Source organism: Ambystoma mexicanum, chromosome 2p (genome assembly GCF_040938575.1).
Source record: "Ambystoma mexicanum isolate Mex_15411 chromosome 2p, UKY_AmexF1_1, whole genome shotgun sequence".
Classification (NCBI taxonomy): Eukaryota; Metazoa; Chordata; class Amphibia; order Caudata; family Ambystomatidae; genus Ambystoma; species Ambystoma mexicanum.
In genome coordinates, this window is record NC_090923.1 from 1,495,065,689 (window position 1) to 1,495,091,755 (window position 26,067).

Genomic DNA, 26,067 nt, shown 5'->3' on the forward strand with positions numbered 1-26,067 from the left:
TTCTATTAGAAACATTGTGATATGACATCTCATGCTATAGGAAGGGTTTCAGTATTGGAATGGGAAGGATTTGGATATCACATCTCATGCTAAAGGAAGGGTCTCAGGTTTGGAAGGGGAAGGATTTGGATATCATATCTCATGTTATAGGACGTATCTCATGTTATAGGACGGGTCCCAGGTTTGGTATTAGAAGCATTGAGATATCACATCTCATGGTATAGGAAGGGTCTCACGATTGGAATGGGAAGGAGTTGGATCTCCCTTCTCATGCTACAGGAAGGGTCTCAGGTTGGAATGGGAAGGAGTTGGATATCACATCTCGTTATAGGAAGGGTCTCAGGATTGGAATGGGAAGGAATTGGATATCACATCTCTTGCTATAGGAAGGGTCTCAGGTTTGGAAGGGGAAGGATTTGGATATCATATCTCATGTTATAGGACCGGTCCCAGGTCTGGTATTAGAAGCATTGAGATATCACATCTCATGCTATAGGAGGAGTCTCAGGATTGGAATGGGAAGGAGTTGGATATCACGTCTCATGTTATAGGAAGGGTCTCAGGATTGGAATGGGAAGGAGTTGAATATCACATCTCATGCTAAAGGAAGGGTATCAGGTTTGATAGAAGCATTCAGATATCACATCTCATGCTATAGGAAGGAACTCAGGATTGGAATGGGAAGGAGTTGGATATCACATCTAATGCCATAGGAAGGGTCATCAGGTTTGGTATAAGCATTGAGATATCACGTCTCATGTTATAGGAAGTGTCTCAGGTTGGAATAGAAGGAGTTGGATATCACATCTCATGTTATAGGAAGGGTCTCAGGATTGGAATGGGAAGGACTTGGATATCACATCTCATGTTATAGGAAGGATCTCAGGTTTTGTATTAGAAGCATTGAGATATCACATCTCATGCTATAGGAAGGGTCTCAGGATTGGAATGTGAAGGATTTGGATATCACATCTCATGCTAAAGGAAGGGTCTCAGGTTTGGTATAAGCATTGAGATATCACATCTCTGCTATCGGAAGGGTCTAAGGATTGGATTGGGAAGGAATTGGATATCCCTTCTCATGCTATAGGAAGGGTCTCTGATTGGAATGGGTAGGAGTTGGATATCACATCTCATGTTATAGGAAGGGTCTCAAGATTGAAATGGGAAGGATTTGGATATCACATCTCTTGCTATAGGAAGGGTCTCAGGTTTTCTATTAGAAACATTGAGATATGACATCTCATGCTATAGGAAGGGTTTCAGTATTGGAATGGGAAGGATTTGGATATCACATCTCATGCTAAAGGAATGGTCTCAGGTTTGGAAGGGGAAGGATTTGGATATCATATCTCATGTTATAGGACGTATCTCATGTTATAGGACGGGTCCCAGGTTTGGTATTAGAAGCATTGAGATATCACATCTCAAGCTATAGGAAGGGTCTCATGATTGGAATGGGAAGGAGTTGGATATCACATCTCATGCTATAGGAGGAGTCTCAGGATTGGAATGGGAAGGAGTTGGATATCACGTCTCATGTTATAGGAATGGGAAGGAGTTGAATATCACATCTCATGCTAAAGGAAGGGTATCAGGTTTGATAGAAGCATTGAGATATCACATCTCATGCTATAGGAAGGAACTCAGGATTGGAATGGGAAGGAGTTGGATATCACATCTAATGCCATAGGAAGGGTCATCGGGTTTGGTATAAGCATTGAGATATCACATCTCTGCTATCGGAAGGGTCTCAGGATAGGAATGGGAAGGACTTAGAATTCACATCTCATACTATTGGGAGGGTCTCAGTTTTGATATTAGAAGCATTGAGCTATCACATCCCATGCTATCGGATGGGTCTCAGGATTGGAATGGGATGGAGTTGGATATCACATCTCAAGCTATCTCAGGATTGGAATGGGAAGGAGTTTGATATTTCATCTCAAGCTATAGGAAGGGTCTCAGGTTTGGAAAGGGAAGGATTTGGATTTCACATCTCATGTTATAGGATGGTTCTCATGTTTGGTTTTAGAAGCATTGAGATATCACATCTCATGCTATCGGAAGGGTCTCAGGTTTGGAAAGGGAAGGATTTGGATTTCACAGGTTATAGGATGGTTCTCAGGTTTGGTTTTAGAAGCATTAAATTATAACATCTCATGCTATAGGAAGGGTCTCAGGTTTGGAATGGGAAGGAGTTGGATATCACATCTCTGCTATCTGAAGGGTCTCAGGATTGGAATGGGAAGGAGTTGGATATCCCATCTCGTTATAGGAAGGGTCTCAGGTTTGGTATTAGAAGCAATGAGATATCACATCTCATGCTATAGGAAGGGTCTAAGGTTTGGAAGGGGACGGATTTGGGTATCACATCTCATGTTATAGGACCGGTCTCAGGTTTGGTATTTGAAGCATTGAGGTATCAAGTCTCATGGTATAGGACGGGTCTCAGAATTGGAATGAGAAGGAGTTGGATATCACATCTCAAGCTATAGGAAGGGTCTCATGATTGGAATGGGAAGGAGTTGGATATCACATCTCATGTTATAGGAAGGGTCTCAGGATTGGAATGGGAAGGACTTGGATATCACATCTCATTCTATAGGAAGGCTCTCAGGGTTGGAAGGGAAAGGAGTTGGATATCACATTTCATGTTAGAGGTAGGATCTCAGGTTTGGTTTTAGAGGCATTGAGATATCACATCTCATGCCATCAGAAGGGTCTCAGGATTGGAATGGGAAGGAGTTGGATATCAAATCTCATGCTAAAGGGATGGTCTAAGGTTTGGAAGGGGAGGGATTTGGACATCATATCTCATGTTATTGGAAGGATCTCAGGTTTGGTATTAGAAGCATTGAGATATCACATCTCATGCTATCGGAAGGGTCTTAGGTTTGGTATAAGCATTGAGATATCACATCTCTGCTATCGGAAGGGTCTCAGGATTGGAATGGGAAGGATTTGGATATCACAATTCATGTTATAGGAAGGGTCTCAAGTTTGGTATTAGAAGCATTGAGATATCACATCTCATGTTATAGGAAGGGTCTCAGGTTTGGTATTAGAAGCATTGAGATATCACATCTCATGCTATAGGAAGGGTCTCAGGAATGGAATGGGAAGGACTTGGATATCACATCTCATGATAAAGGAAGGGTCTAAGGTTTGGAAGGGGAAGGATTTGGATATCACATCTCATGTTATTGGACCGGTCTCAGGTTTGGTATTAGAAGCATTGAGATATCAAGTCTCATGGTATAGGACGGGAGTTTGATATCACATCTCATGCCATGGTATGGGTCTCAGGTTTTGTAGAAGCATTGGGATATCACATCTCATGCTATCGGAAGGGTATCAGGATTGGATTTGGAAGGAGTTGGATATCCCATCTCATGCTATAGGAAGGGTCTCAAGTTGGAATAGAAGGAGTTGGATATCACATCTCATGTTATAGGAAGGGTCTCAGGATTGGAATGGGAAGGACTTGGATATCACATCTCATGCTGTAGGAAGGGTCTCAGGTTTGGAAAAGGAAGGAGTTGGATATCACATTTCATGTTAGAGGTAGGATCTCAGGTTTGGTATTAGAGGCATTGAGATATCACATCTCATGCTATCAGAAGGGTATCAGGATTGGAATGGGAAGGAGTTGGATATCACATCTCATGCTAAAGGGAGGGTCTCAGGTTTGGAATGGGAAGGATTTGGATATCACATCTCATGTTATAGGAAGGACCATAGGTTTGGTATTAGAAGCATTGAGATATCACATCTCATGCTATAGGAAGGGTCTCGGGATTGGAATGGGAAGGAGTTGGATATCACATCTCATGTTATAGGAAGGATCTCAGGTTTGGTATTAGAAGCATTGAGATATCACATCTCATGCTATAGGAAGGGTCTCAGTATTGGAATGGGAAGGAGTTGGATATCACATCTCATGCTATGGGAAGGGTCTCAGGTTTGGTATAAGCATTGAAATATCACATCTCTGCTATCGGAAGGGACTCAGGATTGGAATGGGAGGAGCTGGATATCACACCTCATGCTAAAGGAAGGGTCTCAGGTTTGGAAGGGGAAGGATTTGGATATCACATCTCATGTTATAGGACGGGTCTCAGGTTTGGTATTAGAAGCATTGTGATATCACATCTCATGCTATAGGATGTGTCTCAGGATTGGAATGGGAAGGAGTTGGATATCACATCTCATGCTATAGGAAGGGTTTCAGGTTTGGTAGAAGCATTGAGATATCACATCTCATGCTATAGGAAGAGTCTCAGGTTTGGGAAGGGAAGGATTTGGATTTCACATCTCATGTTATAGGATGGTTCTCATGTTTGGTTTTTGAAGCATTGAGATATCACAGCTCATGCTATCGGAAGGGTCTCAGGTTTGGAATGGGAAGGAGTTGGATATCACATCTCATGTTATAGGAAGGGTCTCAGGTTTGGAATGGGAAGGAGTTGGATATGACATCTCTTGTTATAAGGAGGGTCTCAGGATTTGAATGGTAAGGAGTTGGATATCACATCTCATGCTATAGGAAGGGTCTCAGGTTGGAATGGGAAGGAGTTGGATATCACATCTCATGTTATATACAGGAAGGGTCTCAGGATTGGAATGGGAAGGATTTGGATATCACATCTCTTGCTATAGGAAGGGTCTCAGGTTTTTTATTAGAAACCTTGAGATATCAAATCTCATGCTATAGGAAGGGTTTTAGGATTGGAATGGGAAGTATTTGGATATCACATCTCATGCTAAAGGAAGGGTCTCAGGTTTGGAAGGGGAAGGATTTGGATATCACATCTCATCCAATAGGAAGGGTCTCAGGTTTGGAATGGGAAGGAATTGGATATCACATCTCATGTTATAGGAAGGGTCTCAAGTTTTTTATTAGAAACATTGAGATATCACATCTCATGTTATAGGACGGTTCCCAGGTTTGGTATTAGAAGCATTGAGATATCACATCTCATGGTATAGGAAGGGTCTCAGGGTTGGAATGGGAAGGAGTTGGATATCACATCTCATCCAATAGGAAGGGTCTCAGGTTTGGAATGGGAAGGAATTGGATATCACATCTCATGTTATAGGAAGGATCTCAGGTTTGGTATTAGAAGCATTGAGATATCACATCTCATGCTATAGGAAGGGTCTCAGGATTGGAATGTGAAGGATTTGGATATCACATCTCATGCTAAAGGAAGGGTCTCAGGTTTGGTAGAAGCATTGAGAAATCACATCTCATGCTATAGGAAGGGTCTCAGGATTTGAATGGCAAGGAGTTGGATATCACATCTCATGCCATAGGAAGGGTCTCAGGTTTGGTATAAGCATTGAGATATCACATCTCTGCTATCGGAAGGTTCTCAGGATTGGATTGGGAAGGAGTTGGATATCCCTTCTCATGCTATAGGAAGTGTCTCAGGTTGGAATGGGAAGGAGTTGAATATCACATCTCATGTTATAGGAAGGGTCTCAGGATTGGAATGGGAAGGATTTGGATATCACATCTCTTGCTATAGGAAGGGTCTCAGGATTGGAATGGGAAGGATTTGGATATCACATCTCATGTCATAGGAAGGATCTCAGGATTGGTATTAGAAGCATTGATATATCACATCTCATGCTATAGGAATGGTCTCAGGATTGGAATGGGTAGGAGTTGGATATTACATTCTTGCTATAGGAAGGGTCTCATGTTTGGAATGGGAAGGAGTTGGATATCACATATGCTATCTGAAGTGTCTCAGGTTTGGAACGGGAAGGAGTTGGATATCACATCTCATGTTATAGGAAGGGTCTCAGGTTTGGTATAAGCATTGAGATATCACATCTCTGCTATCAGGAGTGGCTCAGGATTGGAATGGGAAGGAGTTGGATATCCCATCTCATGTTAAAGGACGGGTCTCTGGTTTGGTATTAGAATCATTGAGATATCACATCGCATGCTGTAGGAAGGGTCTAAGGATTGGAATGGGATGGACTTGGATATCACATCTCATGCTCTAGGAAGGGTCTCAGGTTTGGTATAAGCATGGAGATATCACTTCTCATGCTATAGGAAGGGTCTCAGGATTGGAATGGGAAGGTGTTGGATATCACATCTCATGCTATAGGAAGGGTCTCAGATTTGGTATAAGCATTGAGATATCACATCTCATGCTATAGGAAGGGTCTCAGGATTGGAATGGGAAGGAGTTGTATATGACATCTCAGGCCTTAGGAAGGGTCTCAGGTTTGGTATAAGCATTGAGATATCACATCTCTGCTATCGGAAGGGTCTCAGGATTGGAATGGGAAGGAGTTGGATATCCCATCTCATGTTATAGGAAGGGTCTCAGGTTTGGTATTAGAAGCATTGAGATATCACATCTCATGCTATAGGAAGGGTCTCAGGATTGGAATGGGAAGGACTTGGATGTCACATCTCAGGCTATAGGGAGGGTCTCAAGTTTGATATTAGAAGCATTGAGATAACAAATCTCATGATATCGGAAGGGTCTCAGGATTGGAATGGGAAGGAGTTGGATATCACATCTCATGATAAAGGAAGGGTCTAAGGTTTGGAAGGGGAAGGATTTGGATATCACATCTCATGTTATAGGACGGGTCTCAGGTTTGGTATTAGAAGCATTGAGATATCAAGTCTCATGGTATAAGAAGGGTCTCAGAATTGGAATGGGAAGGAGTTGGATATCACATCTCAAGCTATAGGAAGCGTCTCAGGATTGGAATGGGAAGGAGTTTGATATCACATCTCATGCCATAGTATGGGTCTCAGGTTTGGTAGAAGCATTGGGATATCACATCTCATGCTATCGGAAGGGTATCAGTATTGGATTTGGAAGGAGTTGGATATCCCATCTCATGCTATAGGAAGGGTCTCAGGTTAGAATGGGAAGGAGTTGGATATCACATTTCATGTTATAGGAAGGGTCTCAGGATTGGAATGGGAAGGACCTGGATATCATATCTCATGCTATAGGAAGGCTCTCAGGTTTGGAAGGGGAAGGAGTTGGATATCACATTTCATGTTAGAGGAAGGATCTCAGGTTTGGTATTAGGGGCCTTGAGATATCACATCTCATGCTATAGGAAGGGTCTCAGGATTGGAATGGGAAGGAGTTGGATATCACATCTCAAGCTATAGGAAGGGTCTCAGGTTTGGTATAAGCATTGAGATATCACATCTCATGCTATAGGAAGGGTCTCAGAATTGGAATGAGAAGGAGTTGGATATCACATCTCAAGCTATAGGAAGGGTCTCATGATTGGAATGGGAAGGAGTTGGATATCACATCTCATGTTATAGGAAGGGTCTCAGGATTGGAATGGGAAGGACTTGGATATCACATCTCATTCTATAGGAAGGCTCTCAGGGTTGGAAGGGGAAGGAGTTGGATATCACATTTCATGTTAGAGGTAGGATCTCAGGTTTGGTTTTAGAGGCATTGAGATATCACATCTCATGCCATCAGAAGGGTCTCAGGATTGGAATGTGAAGGAGTTGGATATCAAATCTCATGCTAAAGGGATGGTCTAAGGTTTGGAAGGGGAGGGATTTTGACATCATATCTCATGTTATTGGAAGGATCTCAGGTTTGGTATTAGAAGCATTGAGATATCACATCTCATGCTATCGGAAGGGTCTTAGGTTTGGTATAAGCATTGAGATATCACATCTCTGCTATCGGAAGGGTCTCAGGATTGGAATGGGAAGGATTTGGATATCACAATTCATGTTATAGGAAGGGTCTCAAGTTTGGTATTAGAAGCATTGAGATATCACATCTCATGTTATAGGAAGGGTCTCAGGTTTGGTATTAGAAGCATTGAGATATCACATCTCATGCTATAGGAAGGGTCTCAGGAATGGAATGGGAAGGACTTGGATATCACATCTCATGATAAAGGAAGGGTCTAAGGTTTGGAAGGGGAAGGATTTGGATATCACATCTCATGTTATTGGACCGGTCTCAGGTTTGGTATTAGAAGCATTGAGATATCAAGTCTCATGGTATAGGATGGGAGTTTGATATCACATCTCATGCCATGTTATGGGTCTCAGGTTTTGTAGAAGCATTGGGATATCACATCTCATGCTATCGGAAGGGTATCAGGATTGGATTTGGAAGGAGTTGGATATCCCATCTCATGCTATAGGAAGGGTCTCAAGTTGGAATAGAAGGAGTTGGATATCACATCTCATGTTATAGGAAGGGTCTCAGGATTGGAATGGGAAGGACTTGGATATCACATCTCATGCTGTAGGAAGGGTCTCAGGTTTGGAAAAGGAAGGAGTTGGATATCACATTTCATGTTAGAGGTAGGATCTCAGGTTTGGTATTAGAGGCATTGAGATATCACATCTCATGCTATCAGAAGGGTATCAGGATTGGAATGGGAAGGAGTTGGATATCACATCTCATGCTAAAGGGAGGGTCTCAGGTTTGGAATGGGAAGGATTTGGATATCACATCTCATGTTATAGGAAGGACCTTAGGTTTGGTATTAGAAGCATTGAGATATCACATCTCATGCTATAGGAAGGGTCTCGGGATTGGAATGGGAAGGAGTTGGATATCACATCTCATGTTATAGGAAGGATCTCAGGTTTGGTATTAGAAGCATTGAGATATCACATCTCATGCTATAGGAAGGGTCTCAGGATTGGAATGGGAAGGAGTTGGATATCACATCTCATGCTATGGGAAGGGTCTCAGGTTTGGTATAAGCATTGAAATATCACATCTCTGCTATCGGAAGGGACTCAGGATTGGAATGGGAGGAGCTGGATATCACACCTCATGCTAAAGGAAGGGTCTCAGGTTTGGAATGGGAAGGATTTGGATATCACATCTCATGTTATAGGACGGGTCTCAGGTTTGGTATTAGAAGCATTGTGATATCACATCTCATGCTATAGGATGTGTCTCAGGATTGGAATGGGAAGGAGTTGGATATCACATCTCATGCTATAGGAAGGGTTTCAGGTTTGGTAGAAGCATTGAGATATCACATCTCATGCTATAGGAAGAGTCTCAGGTTTGGGAAGGGAAGGATTTGGATTTCACATCTCATGTTATAGGATGGTTCTCATGTTTGGTTTTTGAAGCATTGAGATATCACAGCTCATGCTATCGGAAGGGTCTCAGGTTTGGAATGGGAAGGAGTTGGATATCACATCTCATGTTATAGGAAGGGTCTCAGGTTTGGAATGGGAAGGAGTTGGATATGACATCTCTTGTTATAAGGAGGGTCTCAGGATTTGAATGGTAAGGAGTTGGATATCACATCTCATGCTATAGGAAGGGTCTCAGGTTGGAATGGGAAGGAGTTGGATATCACATCTCATGTTATATACAGGAAGGGTCTCAGGATTGGAATGGGAAGGATTTGGATATCACATCTCTTGCTATAGGAAGGGTCTCAGGTTTTTTATTAGAAACCTTGAGATATCAAATCTCATGCTATAGGAAGGGTTTTAGGATTGGAATGGGAAGTATTTGGATATCACATCTCATGCTAAAGGAAGGGTCTCAGGTTTGGAAGGGGAAGGATTTGGATATCACATCTCATCCAATAGGAAGGGTCTCAGGTTTGGAATGGGAAGGAATTGGATATCACATCTCATGTTATAGGAAGGGTCTCAAGTTTTTTATTAGAAACATTGAGATATCACATCTCATGTTATAGGACGGTTCCCAGGTTTGGTATTAGAAGCATTGAGATATCACATCTCATGGTATAGGAAGGGTCTCAGGGTTGGAATGGGAAGGAGTTGGATATCACATCTCATCCAATAGGAAGGGTCTCAGGTTTGGAATGGGAAGGAATTGGATATCACATCTCATGTTATAGGAAGGATCTCAGGTTTGGTATTAGAAGCATTGAGATATCACATCTCATGCTATAGGAAGGGTCTCAGGATTGGAATGTGAAGGATTTGGATATCACATCTCATGCTAAAGGAAGGGTCTCAGGTTTGGTAGAAGCATTGAGAAATCACATCTCATGCTATAGGAAGGGTCTCAGGATTTGAATGGCAAGGAGTTGGATATCACATCTCATGCCATAGGAAGGGTCTCAGGTTTGGTATAAGCATTGAGATATCACATCTCTGCTATCGGAAGGTTCTCAGGATTGGATTGGGAAGGAGTTGGATATCCCTTCTCATGCTATAGGAAGTGTCTCAGGTTGGAATGGGAAGGAGTTGAATATCACATCTCATGTTATAGGAAGGGTCTCAGGATTGGAATGGGAAGGATTTGGATATCACATCTCTTGCTATAGGAAGGGTCTCAGGATTGGAATGGGAAGGATTTGGATATCACATCTCATGTCATAGGAAGGATCTCAGGATTGGAATTAGAAGCATTGAGATATCAAGTCTCATGGTATAAGAAGGGTCTCAGAATTGGAATGGGAAGGAGTTGGATATCACATCTCAAGCTATAGGAAGCGTCTCAGGATTGGAATGGGAAGGAGTTTGATATCACATCTCATGCCATAGTATGGGTCTCAGGTTTGGTAGAAGCATTGGGATATCACATCTCATGCTATCGGAAGGGTATCAGTATTGGATTTGGAAGGAGTTGGATATCCCATCTCATGCTATAGGAAGGGTCTCAGGTTAGAATGGGAAGGAGTTGGATATCACATTTCATGTTATAGGAAGGGTCTCAGGATTGGAATGGGAAGGACTTGGATATCATATCTCATGCTATAGGAAGGCTCTCAGGTTTGGAAGGGGAAGGAGTTGGATATCACATTTCATGTTAGAGGAAGGATCTCAGGTTTGGTATTAGGGGCCTTGAGATATCACATCTCATGCTATAGGAAGGGTCTCAGGATTGGAATGGGAAGGAGTTGGATATCACATCTCAAGCTATAGGAAGGGTCTCAGGTTTGGTATAAGCATTGAGATATCACATCTCATGCTATAGGAAGGGTCTCAGAATTGGAATGAGAAGGAGTTGGATATCACATCTCAAGCTATAGGAAGGGTCTCATGATTGGAATGGGAAGGAGTTGGATATCACATCTCATGTTATAGGAAGGGTCTCAGGATTGGAATGGGAAGGACTTGGATATCACATCTCATTCTATAGGAAGGCTCTCAGGGTTGGAAGGGGAAGGAGTTGGATATCACATTTCATGTTAGAGGTAGGATCTCAGGTTTGGTTTTAGAGGCATTGAGATATCACATCTCATGCCATCAGAAGGGTCTCAGGATTGGAATGGGAAGGAGTTGGATATCAAATCTCATGCTAAAGGGATGGTCTAAGGTTTGGAAGGGGAGGGATTTGGACATCATATCTCATGTTATTGGAAGGATCTCAGGTTTGGTATTAGAAGCATTGAGATATCACATCTCATGCTATCGGAAGGGTCTTAGGTTTGGTATAAGCATTGAAATATCACATCTCTGCTATCGGAAGGGTCTCAGGATTGGAATGGGAAGGATTTGGATATCACAATTCATGTTATAGGAAGGGTCTCAAGTTTGGTATTAGAAGCATTGAGATATCACATCTCATGTTATAGGAAGGGTCTCAGGTTTGGTATTAGAAGCATTGAGATATCACATCTCATGCTATAGGAAGGGTCTCAGGAATGGAATGGGAAGGACTTGGATATCACATCTCATGATAAAGGAAGGGTCTAAGGTTTGGAAGGGGAAGGATTTGGATATCACATCTCATGTTATTGGACCAGTCTCAGGTTTGGTATTAGAAGCATTGAGATATCAAGTCTCATGGTATAGGACGGGAGTTTGATATCACATCTCATGCCATGGTATGGGTCTCAGGTTTTGTAGAAGCATTGGGATATCACATCTCATGCTATCGGAAGGGTATCAGGATTGGATTTGGAAGGAGTTGGATATCCCATCTCATGCTATAGGAAGGGTCTCAAGTTGGAATAGAAGGAGTTGGATATCACATCTCATGTCATAGGAAGGGTCTCAGGATTGGAATGGGAAGGACTTGGATATCACATCTCATGCTGTAGGAAGGGTCTCAGGTTTGGAAAAGGAAGGAGTTGGATATCACATTTCATGTTAGAGGTAGGATCTCAGGTTTGGTATTAGAGGCATTGAGATATCACATCTCATGCTATCAGAAGGGTATCAGGATTGGAATGGGAAGGAGTTGGATATCACATCTCATGCTAAAGGGAGGGTCTCAGGTTTGGAATGGGAAGGATTTGGATATCACATCTCATGTTATAGGAAGGACCTTAGGTTTGGTATTAGAAGCATTGAGATATCACATCTCATGCTATAGGAAGGGTCTCGGGATTGGAATGGGAAGGAGTTGGATATCACATCTCATGTTATAGGAAGGATCTCAGGTTTGGTATTAGAAGCATTGAGATATCACATCTCATGCTATAGGAAGGGTCTCAGGATTGGAATGGGAAGGAGTTGGATATCACATCTCATGCTATGGGAAGGGTCTCAGGTTTGGTATAAGCATTGAAATATCACATCTCTGCTATCGGAAGGGACTCAGGATTGGAATGGGAGGAGCTGGATATCACACCTCATGCTAAAGGAAGGGTCTCAGGTTTGGAAGGGGAAGGATTTGGATATCACATCTCATGTTATAGGACGGGTCTCAGGTTTGGTATTAGAAGCATTGTGATATCACATCTCATGCTATAGGATGTGTCTCAGGATTGGAATGGGAAGGAGTTGGATATCACATCTCATGCTATAGGAAGGGTTTCAGGTTTGGTAGAAGCATTGAGATATCACATCTCATGCTATAGGAAGAGTCTCAGGTTTGGGAAGGGAAGGATTTGGATTTCACATCTCATGTTATAGGATGGTTCTCATGTTTGGTTTTTGAAGCATTGAGATATCACAGCTCATGCTATCGGAAGGGTCTCAGGTTTGGAATGGGAAGGAGTTGGATATCACATCTCATGTTATAGGAAGGGTCTCAGGTTTGGAATGGGAAGGAGTTGGATATGACATCTCTTGTTATAAGGAGGGTCTCAGGATTTGAATGGTAAGGAGTTGGATATCACATCTCATGCTATAGGAAGGGTCTCAGGTTGGAATGGGAAGGAGTTGGATATCACATCTCATGTTATATACAGGAAGGGTCTCAGGATTGGAATGGGAAGGATTTGGATATCACATCTCTTGCTATAGGAAGGGTCTCAGGTTTTTTTATTAGAAACCTTAAGATATCAAATCTCATGCTATAGGAAGGGTTTTAGGATTGGAATGGGAAGTATTTGGATATCACATCTCATGCTAAAGGAAGGGTCTCAGGTTTGGAAGGGGAAGGATTTGGATATCACATCTCATCCAATAGGAAGGGTCTCAGGTTTGGAATGGGAAGGAATTGGATATCACATCTCATGTTATAGGAAGGGTCTCAAGTTTTTATTAGAAACATTGAGATATCACATCTCATGTTATAGGACGGTTCCCAGGTTTGGTATTAGAAGCATTGAGATATCACATCTCATGGTATAGGAAGGGTCTCAGGGTTGGAATGGGAAGGAGTTGGATATCACATCTCATCCAATAGGAAGGGTCTCAGGTTTGGAATGGGAAGGAATTGGATATCACATCTCATGTTATAGGAAGGATCTCAGGTTTGGTATTAGAAGCATTGAGATATCACATCTCATGCTATAGGAAGGGTCTCAGGATTGGAATGTGAAGGATTTGGATATCACATCTCATGCTAAAGGAAGGGTCTCAGGTTTGGTAGAAGCATTGAAAAATCACATCTCATGCTATAGGAAGGGTCTCAGGTTTGGTATAAGCATTGAGATATCACATCTCTGCTATCGGAAGGTTCTCAGGATTGGATTGGGAAGGAGTTGGATATCCCTTCTCATGCTATAGGAAGTGTCTCAGGTTGGAATGGGAAGGAGTTGAATATCACATCTCATGTTATAGGAAGGGTCTCAGGATTGGAATGGGAAGGATTTGGATATCACATCTCTTGCTATAGGAAGGGTCTCAGGATTGGAATGGGAAGGATTTGGATATCACATCTCATGTCATAGGAAGGATCTCAGGATTGGTATTAGAAGCATTGATATATCATATCTCATGCTATAGGAATGGTCTCAGGATTGGAATGGGTAGGAGTTGGATATTACATTCTTGCTATAGGAAGGGTCTCATGTTTGGAATGGGAAGGAGTTGGATATCACATATGCTATCTGAAGTGTCTCAGGTTTGGAACGGGAAGGAGTTGGATATCACATCTCATGTTATAGGAAGGGTCTCAGGTTTGGTATAAGCATTGAGATATCACATCTCTGCTATCAGGAGTGGCTCAGGATTGGAATCGGAAGGAGTTGGATATCCCATCTCATGTTAAAGGACGGGTCTCTGGTTTGGTATTAGAATCATTGAGATATCACATCGCATGCTGTAGGAAGGGTCTAAGGATTGGAATGGGATGGACTTGGATATCACATCTCATGCTATAGGTAGGCTCTCAGGTTTGGTATAAGCATTGAGATATCACATCTCATGCTATAGGAAGGGTCTCAGGATTGGAATGGAAAGGATTTGGATATCACATCTCATGCTATAGGAAGGGTCTCAGGTTTGGTATAAGCATGGAGATATCACTTCTCATGCTATAGGAAGGGTCTCAGGATTGGAATGGGAAGGTGTTGGATATCACATCTCATGCTATAGGAAGGGTCTCAGATTTGGTATAAGCATTGAGATATCACATGTCATGCTATAGGAAGGGTCTCAGGATTGGAATGGGAAGGAGTTGTATATGACATCTCAGGCCTTAGGATTGGTATAAGCATTGAGATATCACATCTCTGCTATCGGAAGGGTCTCAGGATTGGAATGGGAAGGAGTTGGATATCCCATCTCATGTTATAGGAAGGGTCTCAGGTTTGGTATTAGAAGCATTGAGATATCACATCTCATGATATCGGAAGGGTCTCAGGATTGGAATGGGAAGGAGTTGGATATCACATCTCATGATAAAGGAAGGGTCTAAGGTTTGGAAGGGGAAGGATTTGGATATCACATCTCATGTTATAGGACGGGTCTCCGGTTTGGTATTAGAAGCATTGAGATATCAAGTCTCATGGTATAAGAAGGGTCTCAGAATTGGAATGGGAAGGAGTTGGATATCACATCTCAAGCTATAGGAAGCGTCTCAGGATTGGAATGGGAAGGAGTTTGATATCACATCTCATGCCATAGTATGGGTCTCAGGTTTGGTAGAAGCATTGGGATATCACATCTCATGCTATCGGAAGGGTATCAGTATTGGATTTGGAAGGAGTTGGATATCCCATCTCATGCTATAGGAAGGGTCTCAGGTTAGAATGGGAAGGAGTTGGATATCACATTTCATGTTATAGGAAGGGTCTCAGGATTGGAATGGGAAGGACTTGGATATCATATCTCATGCTATAGGAAGGCTCTCAGGTTTGGAAGGGGAAGGAGTTGGATATCACATTTCATGTTAGAGGAAGGATCTCAGGTTTGTTATTAGGGGCCTTGAGATATCACATCTCATGCTATAGGAAGGGTCTCAGGATTGGAATGGGAAGGAGTTGGATATCACATCTCAAGCTATAGGAAGGGTCTCAGGTTTGGTATAAGCATTGAGATATCACATCTCATGCTATAGGAAGGGTCTCAGGATTGGAATGGGAAGAAGTTGGATATCACATCTCATGCTATAGGAAGGGTCTCAGGTTTGGTATAAGCATTGAGATATCACATCTCATGCTATAGGAAGGGTCTCAGGGTTGGAATGGGAAGGAGTTGTATATGACATCTCATGCCATAGGAAGGGTCTCAGGTTTGGTATAAGCATTGAGTTATCACATCACATGCTATAGGAAGGGTCTCAGGATTGGAATGGGAAGGACTTGGATATCACATCTCATGCTATAGGCAGGGTCTCAGGATTGGAATGGGAAGGAGTTGGATATCACATCTCATGCTATGGGAAGGGTCTCAGGTTTGGTATAAGCATTGAAATATCACATCTCTGCTATCGGAAGGGTCTCAGGATTGGAATGGGAGGAGCTGGATATCACACCTCATGCTAAAGGAAGGGTCTCAGGTTTGGAAGGGGAAGGATTTGGATATCACATCTCATGTTATAGGACGGGTCTCAGGTTTGGTATTAGAAGCATTGTGATATCACATCTCATGCTATAGGATGTGTCTCAGGATTGGAATGGGAAGGAGTTGGATATCACATCTCATGCTATAGGAAGGGTTTCAGGTTTGGTAGAAGCATTGAGATATCACATCTCATGCTATAGGAAGAGTCTCAGGTTTGGGAAGGGAAGGATTTGGATTTCACATCTCATGTTATAGGATGGTTCTCATGTTTGGTTTTTGAAGCATTGAGATATCACAGCTCATGCTATCGGAAGGGTCTCAGGTTTGGAATGGGAAGGAGTTGGATATCACATCTCATGTTATAGGAAGGGTCTCAGGTTTGGAATGGGAAGGAGTTGGATATGACATCTCTTGTTATAGGGAGGGTCTCAGGATTTGAATGGTAAGGAGTTGGATATCACATCTCATGCTATAGGAAGGGTCTCAGGTTGGAATGGGAAGGATTTGGATATCACATCTCTTGCTATAGGAAGGGTCTCAGGTTTTTTATTAGAAACATTGAGATATCAAATCTCATGCTATAGGAAGGGTTTTAGGATTGGAATGGGAAGTATTTGGATATCACATCTCATTCTAAAGGAAGGGTCTCAGGTTTGGAAGGGGAAGGATTTGGATATCACATCTCATCCAATAGGAAGGGTCTCAGGTTTGGAATGGGAAGGAATTGGATATCACATCTCATGTTATAGGAAGGGTCTCAGGTTTTTTATTAGAAACATTGAGATATCACATCTCATGTTATAGGACGGTTCCCAGGTTTGGTATTAGAAGCATTGAGATATCACATCTCATGGTATAGGAAGGGTCTCAGGGTTGGAATGGGAAGGAGTTGGATATCACATCTCATCCAATAGGAAGGGTCTCAGGTTTGGAATGGGAAGGAATTGGATATCACATCTCATGTTATAGGAAGGGTCTCAGGTTTTTTATTAGAAACATTGAGATATCACATCTCATGTTATAGGACGGTTCCCAGGTTTGGTATTAGAAGCATTGAGATATCACATCTCATGGTATAGGAAGGGTCTCAGGGTTGGAATGGGAAGGAGTTGGATATCACATCTCATCCAATAGGAAGGGTCTCAGGTTTGGAATGGGAAGGATTTGGATATCACATCTCATGTTATAGGACGGGTCTCAGGTTTGGTATTAGAAGCATTGTGATATCACATCTCATGCTATAGGATGTGTCTCAGGATTGGAATGGGAAGGAGTTGGATATCACATCTCATGCTATAGGAAGGGTTTCAGGTTTGGTAGAAGCATTGAGATATCACATCTCATGCTATAGGAAGAGTCTCAGGTTTGGGAAGGGAAGGATTTGGATTTCACATCTCATGTTATAGGATGGTTCTCATGTTTGGTTTTTGAAGCATTGAGATATCACAGCTCATGCTATCGGAAGGGTCTCAGGTTTGGAATGGGAAGGAGTTGGATATCACATCTCATGTTATAGGAAGGGTCTCAGGTTTGGAATGGGAAGGAGTTGGATATGACATCTCTTGTTATAGGGAGGGTCTCAGGATTTGAATGGTAAGGAGTTGGATATCACATCTCATGCTATAGGAAGGGTCTCAGGTTGGAATGGGAAGGAGTTGGATATCACATCTCATGTTATATACAGGAAGGGTCTCAGGATTGGAATGGGAAGGATTTGGATATCACATCTCTTGCTATAGGAAGGGTCTCAGGTTTTTTATTAGAAACATTGAGATATCAAATCTCATGCTATAGGAAGGGTTTTAGGATTGGAATGGGAAGTATTTGGATATCACATCTCATTCTAAAGGAAGGGTCTCAGGTTTGGAAGGGGAAGGATTTGGATATCACATCTCATCCAATAGGAAGGGTCTCAGGTTTGGAATGGGAAGGAATTGGATATCACATCTCATGTTATAGGAAGGGTCTCAGGTTTTTTATTAGAAACATTGAGATATCACATCTCATGTTATAGGACGGTTCCCAGGTTTGGTATTAGAAGCATTGAGATATCACATCTCATGGTATAGGAAGGGTCTCAGGGTTGGAATGGGAAGGAGTTGGATATCACATCTCATCCAATAGGAAGGGTCTCAGGTTTGGAATGGGAAGGAATTGGATATCACATCTCATGTTATAGGAAGGATCTCAGGTTTGGTATTAGAAGCATTGAGATATCACATCCCATGCTATAGGAAGGGTCTCAGGATTGGAATGTGAAGGATTTGGATATCACATCTCATGCTAAAGGAAGGGTCTCAGGTTTGGTAGAAGCATTGAGAAATCACATCTCATGCTATAGGAAGGGTCTCAGGATTTGAATGGCAAGGAGTTGGATATCACATCTCATGCCATAGGAAGGGTCTCAGGTTTGGTATAAGCATTGAGATATCACATATCTGCTATCGGAAGGTTCTCAGGATTGGATTGGGAAGGAGTTGGATATCCCTTCTCATGCTATAGGAAGTGTCTCAAGTTGGAATGGGAAGGAGTTGAATATCACATCTCATGTTATAGGAAGGGTCTCAGGATTGGAATGGGAAGGATTTGGATATCACATCTCTTACTATAGGAAGGGTCTCAGGATTGGAATGGGAAGGATATGGATATCACATCTCATGTCATAGGAAGGATCTCAGGTTTGGTATTAGAAGCATTGATATATCACATCTCATGCTATAGGAATGGTCTCAGGATTGGAATGGGTAGGAGGTGGATATTACATTCTTGCTATAGGAAGGGTCTCATGTTTGGAATGGGAAGGAGTTGGATATCACATATGCTATAGGAAGTGTCTCAGGTTTGGAACGGGAAGGAGTTGGATATCACATCTCATGTTATAGGAAGGGTCTCAGGTTTGGTATAAGCATTGAGATATCACATCTCTGCTATCAGGAGTGACTCAGGATTGGAATGGGAAGGAGTTGGATATCCCATCTCATGTTAAAGGACGGGTCTCTGGTTTGGTATTAGAATCATTGAGATATCACATCGCATGCTGTAGGAAGGGTCTAAGGATTGGAATGGGATGGACTTGGATATCACATCTCATGCTATAGGTAGGCTCTCAGGTTTGGTATAAGCATTGAGATATCACATCTCATGCTATAGGAAGGGTCTCAGGATTGGAATGGGAAGGATTTGGATATCACATCTCATGCTATAGGAAGGGTCTCAGGTTTGGTATAAGCATGGAGATATCACTTCTCATGCTATAGGAAGGGTCTCAGGATTGGAATGGGAAGGTGTTGGATATCACATCTCATGCTATAGGAAGGGTCTCAGATTTGGTATAAGCATTGAGCTATCACATCTCATGCTATAGGAAGGGTCTCAGGATTGGAATGGGAAGGAGTTGTATATGACATCTCAGGCCTTAGGAAGGGTCTCAGGTTTGGTATAAGCATTGAGATATCACATCTCTGCTATCGGAAGAGTCTCAGGATTGGAATGGGAAGGAGTTGGATATCCCATCTCATGTTATAGGAAGGGTCTCAGGTTTGGTATTAGAAGCATTGAGATATCACATCTCATGCTATAGGAAGGGTCTCAGGATTGGAATGGGAAGGACTTGGATGTCATATCTCATGCTATAGGGAGGGTCTCAAGTTTGATATTAGAAGCATTGAGATAACAAATCTCATGATATCGGAAGGGTCTCAGGATTGGAATGGGAAGGAGTTGGATATCACATCTCATGATAAAGGAAGGGTCTAAGGTTTGGAAGGGGAAGGATTTGGATATCACATCTCATGTTATAGGACGGGTCTCAGGTTTGGTATTAGAAGCATTGAGATATCAAGTCTCATGGTATAAGAAGGGTCTCAGAATTGGAATGGGAAGGAGTTGGATATCACATCTCAAGCTATAGGAAGCGTCTCAGGATTGGAATGGGAAGGAGTTTGATATCACATCTCATGCCATAGTATGGGTCTCAGGTTTGGTAGAAGCATTGGGATATCACATCTCATGCTATCGGAAGGGTATCAGTATTGGATTTGGAAGGAGTTGGATATCCCATCTCATGCTATAGGAAGGGTCTCAGGTTAGAATGGGAAGGAGTTGGATATCACATCTCATGCTATAGGAAGGGTCTCAGGATTGAATGGGAAGGAGTTGGATATCACATCTCAAGCTATAGGAAGGGTCTCAGGTTTGGTATAAGCATTGAGATATCACATCTCATGCTATAGGAAGGGTCTCAGGATTGGAATGGGAAGAAGTTGGATATCACATCTCATGCTATAGGAAGGGTCTCAGGTTTGGTATAAGCATTGAGATATCACATCTCATGCTATAGGAAGGGTCTCAGGGTTGGAATGGGAAGGAGTTGTATATGACATCTCATGCCATAGGAAGGGTCTCAGGTTTGGTATAAGCATTGAGATATCACATCACATGCTATAGGAAGGGTCTCAGGATTGGAATGGGAAGGACTTGGATATCACATCTCATGCTATAGGCAGGGTCTCAGGTTTGGAAAGGGATGGAGATGGATATCACATTTCATGTTAGAGGTAGGATCTCAGGTTTGGTATTAGAGGCATTGAGATATCACATCTCATGCTATCAGAAGGGTCTCAGGATTGGAATGGGAAGGAGTTGGATACCACATTTCATGCTAAAGGGAGGGTCTCAGGTTTGGAAGGGGAAGGATTTGGAAATCACATCTCATATTATAGGAAGGATCTCAGGTTTGGTATTAGAAGCATTGAGATATCACATCTCATGCTATCGGAAGGATCTCAGGTTTGGTATAAGAGGCATTGAGATATCACATCTCATGCTATAGGAAGGGTCTCAGGATTGGAATGGGAAGGAGTTGGATATCACATCTCATGTTTGGTATTAGAAGCATTGAGACATCACATCTCATGCTATAGGAAGGGTCTCAGGATTGGAATGGGAAGGAGTTGGATATCACATCTCATGCTATAGGAAGGGTCTCAGGTTTGGTATAAGCATTGAGATATCACATCTCATGCTATAGGAAGGGTCTCAGGATTGGAATGGGAAGGAGTTGGATATCACATCTCATGCTATAGGAAGGGTCTCAGGTTTGGTATAAGCATTGAGATATCACATCTTATGCTATAGGAAGGGTCTCAGGTTTGGTATAAGCATTGAGATATCACATCTCATGCTATAGGAAGGGTCTCAGGATTGGAATGGGAAGAAGTTGGATATCACATCTCATGCTATAGGAAGGGTCTCAGGTTTGGTATAAGCATTGAGATATCACATCTCATGCTATAGGAAGGGTCTCAGGGTTGGAATGGGAAGGAGTTGTATATTACATCTCATGCCATAGGAAGGGTCTCAGGTTTGGTATAAGCATTGAGATATCACATCACATGCTATAAGAAGGGTCTCAGGATTGGAATGGGAAGGACTTGGATATCACATCTCATGCTATAGGCAGGGTCTCGGTTTGGAAAGGGAAGGAGATGGATATCACATTTCATGTTAGAGGTAGGATCTCAGGTTTGGTATTAGAGGCATTGAGATATCACATCTCATGCTATCAGAAGGGTCTCAGGATTGGAATGGGAAGGAGTTGGATATCACATTTCATACTAAAGGGAGAGTCTCAGGTTTGGAAGGGGAAGGATTTGGAAATCACATCATATTATAGGAAGGATCTCAGGTTTGGTATTAGAAGCATTGAGATATCACATCGCATGCTATCGGAAGGATCTCAGGTTTGGTATAAGAGGCATTGAGATATCACATCTCATGCTATCATAAGGGTCTCAGGATTGGAATGGGAAGGAGTTGGATATCACATCTCATGTTATAGGAAGGATCTCAGGTTTGGTATTAGAAGCATTGAGACATCACATCTCATGCTATAGGAAGGTTCTCAGGATTGAAATGGGAAGGAGTTGGATATCACATCTCATGCTATAGGAAGGGTCTCAGGTTTGGTATAAGCATTGAGATATCACATCTCATGCTATAGGAAGGGTCTCAGGATTGGAATGGGAAGGATTTGGATATCACATCTTATGCTATAGGAAGGGTCTCAGGTTTGGTATAAGCATTGAGATATCACATCTCATGCTATAGGAATGGTCTCAGGATTGGAATGGGAAGGAGTTGTATATGACATCTCAGGCCATAGGAAGTGTCTCAGATTTGGTATAAGCATTGAGATATCACATCTCATGATATCGGAAGGGTCTCAGGATTGGAATGGGAAGGAGTTGGATATCACATCTCATGATAAAGGAAGGGTCTAAGGTTTGGAAGGGGAAGGATTTGGATATCACATCTCATGTTATAGGACGGGTCTCAGGTTTGGTATTAGAAGCATTGAGATATCAAGTCTCAAGCTATAGGAAGGGTCTCAGGATTGGAATGGGAAGGAGTTTGATATCACATCTCATGCCATAGTATGGGTCTCAGATTTGGTAGAAGCATTGGGATATCACATCTCATGCTATCGGAATGGTATCAGTATTGGATTTGGAAGGAGTTGGATATCCCATCTCATGCTATAGGAAAGGTCTCAGGTTGGAATGGGATGGAGTTGGATATCACATTTCATGTTATAGGAAGGGTCTCAGGATTGGAATGGGAAGGACTTGGATATCATATCTCATGCTATAGGAAGGCTCTCAGGTTTGGAAGGGGAAGGAGTTGGATATCACATTTCATGTTAGAGGAAGGATCTCAGGTTTGGTATTAGAGGCCTTGAGATATCACATCTCATGCTATAGGAAGGGTCTCAGGATTGGAATGGGAAGGAGTTGGATATCACATCTCAAGCTATAGGAAGGGTCTCAGGTTTGGTATAAGCATTGAGATATCACATCTCATGCTATAGGAAGGGTCTCAGGATTGGAATGGGAAGGAGTTGGATATCACATCTCATGTTATAGGAAAGATCTCAGGCCATAGGAAGGGTCTCAGGTTTGTATAAGCATTGAGATATCACATCTCTGCTATCGGAAGGGTCTCAGGATTGGAATGGGAAGGAGTTGGATATCACATCTCATGTTATAGGAAGGATCTCAGGTTTGGTATTAGAAGCATTGAGACATCACATCTCATGCTATAGGAAGGGTCTCAGGATTGGAATGGGAAGTAGTTGAATATCACATCTCATGCTAAAGGGAGGGTCTCAGGTTTGGAAGGGGAAGGATTTGGATATTACATCTCGTGTTATAGGAATGATCTCAGGTTTGGTATTAGAAGCATTCAGATATCACATCTCATGCTATCGGAAGGATCTCAGGTTTGGTATTAGAAGCATTGAGATATCAAATCTCATGCTATAGGAAGGGTCGCAGGAATGGAATGGGAAGGAGTTCGATATCACATCTCATGCTATGGGAAGGGTCTCAGGATTGGAATGGGAAGGAGTTTTATATGACATCTCATGCCATAGGAAGGATCTCAGGTTTGGTATTAGAAGCATTGAGACATAACATCTCATGTTATAGGAAGGGTCTCAGGATTGGAATGGGAAGGAGTTGGATATCACATCTCATGCTATAGGAAGGGTCTCAGGTTTGGTATAAGTATTGAGATATCACATCTCATGCTATAGGAAGGGTCTCAGGATTGGAATGGGAAGGAGTTGTATATGACATCTCATGCCACAGGAAGGGTCTCAGGTTTGGTATAAGCATTGAGATATCACATCTCTGCTATCGGAAGGGTCTCAGGATTGGAATGGGAAGGAGTTGGATATCCCATCTTACGTTATAGGAAGGGTCTCAGGTTTGGTATTAGAAGCATTGAGATATCACATCTCATGCTATAGGAAGGGTCTCAGGATTGGAATGGGAAGGACTTGGATATCACATCTCATTCTATAGGGAGGGTCTCACGTTTGGAAAGGGAAGGAGTTGGATATCACATTTCATGTTAGATGTAGGATCTCAGGTTTGGTATTAGAGGCATTGAGATATCACATCTCATGCTATCAGAAGGGTCTCAGGATTGGAATGGGAAGGAGTTGGATATCACATCTCATGCTAAAAGGAGGGTCTCAGGAATGGAAGGGGAAGGATTTGGATATTACATCTCATGTTATAGGAAGGATCTTAGGTTTGGTATTAGAAGCATTGAGATATCACATCTCATGCTATCGGAAGGATCTCAGGTTTGGTATTAGAGGCATTGAGATATCACATCTCATGCTAAAGGGAGGGTCTCAGATTTGGAAGGGGAAGGATTTGGATATCACATCTCTTGTTATAGGAAGGATCACAGGTTTGGTATTAGAAGCATTGAGATAGCACATCTCATGCTATGGGAAGGGTCTCAGGATTGGAATGGGAAGGAGTTGGATATCGCATCTCATGCTATAGGAAGGGTCTCAGGTTTGGAACGGGAAGGAGTTAGATATCACATCTCATGTTATAGTAAGAGTCTCAGGTTTGGTATAAGCATTGAGATTTCACATCTCTGCTATCGGAGGTGTCTCAGGATTGGGATGGGAAGGAATTGGATATCACATCTCATGCTATAGGAAGGGTATCAGGTTTGGAACGGGAAGGAGTTGGATATCCCATCTCATGTTATAGGACGGGTCTCAGTTTTGATATTAGAAGCATTGAGATATCACATCACATGCTGTAGGATGGGTCTCAGGTTTGGAATGAGAAGGATTTAGATATCACATCTCATGTCATAGGAAGGATCTCAGGTTTGGTATAAGCATTGAGATATCACATCTCTGCTATTGGAAAGGTCTCAAGATTGGAATGGGAAGGACTTGGATATCACAATTCATGTTATAGGAAGGGTCTCAGGTTTGGTATTAGAAGCATTGAGATATGACATCTCATGCTATAGGAAGGGTCTCAGGATTGGAATGGGAAGGACTTGGATATCACATCTCATGTTATAGGAAGGGTCTCAGGTTTGGTATTAGAAGCATTGAGATATCACATCTCATGCTATAGGAAGGGTCTCAGGAGTGGAATGGGAAGGAGTTGGATATCACATCTCATGATAAAGGAAGGGTCTAAGGTTTGGAAGGGGAAGGATTTGGATATCACATCTCATGTTATTGGACTGGTCTCAGGTTTGGTATTAGAAGCATTGAGATATCAAGTCTCATGGTATAGGACGGGAGTTTGATATCACATCTCATGCCATGGTATGGGTCTCAGGTTCTGTAGAAGCATTGGGATATCACATCTCATGCTATCGGAAGGATATCAGGATTAGATTTGGAAGGAGTTGGATATCCCATCTCATGCTATAGGAAGGGTCTCAGGTTGGAATGGGAAGGAGTTGGATATCACATCTCATGTTATAGGAAGGGTCTCAGGATTGGAATGGGAAGGACTTGGATATCACATCTCATGCTGTAGGAAGGCGCTCAGGTTTGGAAAGGGAAGGAGTTGGATATCACATTTCATGTTAGAGGTAGGATCTCAGGTTTGGTATTAGAGGCATTGAGATATCACATCTCAAGCTATAGGAAGCGTCTCAGGATTGGAATGGGAAGGAGTTTGATATCACATCTCATGCCATAGTATGGGTCCCAGGTTTGGTAGAAGCATTGAGATATCACATCTCATGCTATCGGAAGGGTATCAAGATTGGATTTGGAAGGAGTTGGATATCACATCTCATGTTATTAGGAAGGGTCTCAGGTTTGGTATAAGCATTGCAATATCACATCCAACTCCTTCCCATTCCAATTCTGAGACCCTTCCTATACCATGAGACTTGATATCTCAATGCTTCTAATACCAAACCTGAGACCCGTCCTATAACATGAGATGTGATATCCAAATCCTTCCCCTTCCAAACCTTAGACCCTTCCTTTATCATGAGATGTGATATCCAACTCCTTCCCATTCCAATCCTGAGACCCTTCCTACAACATGAGATGGGAATATCCAACTCCTTCCCATTCCAATCCTGAGACCCTTCCGATAACAGAGATGTGATATCTC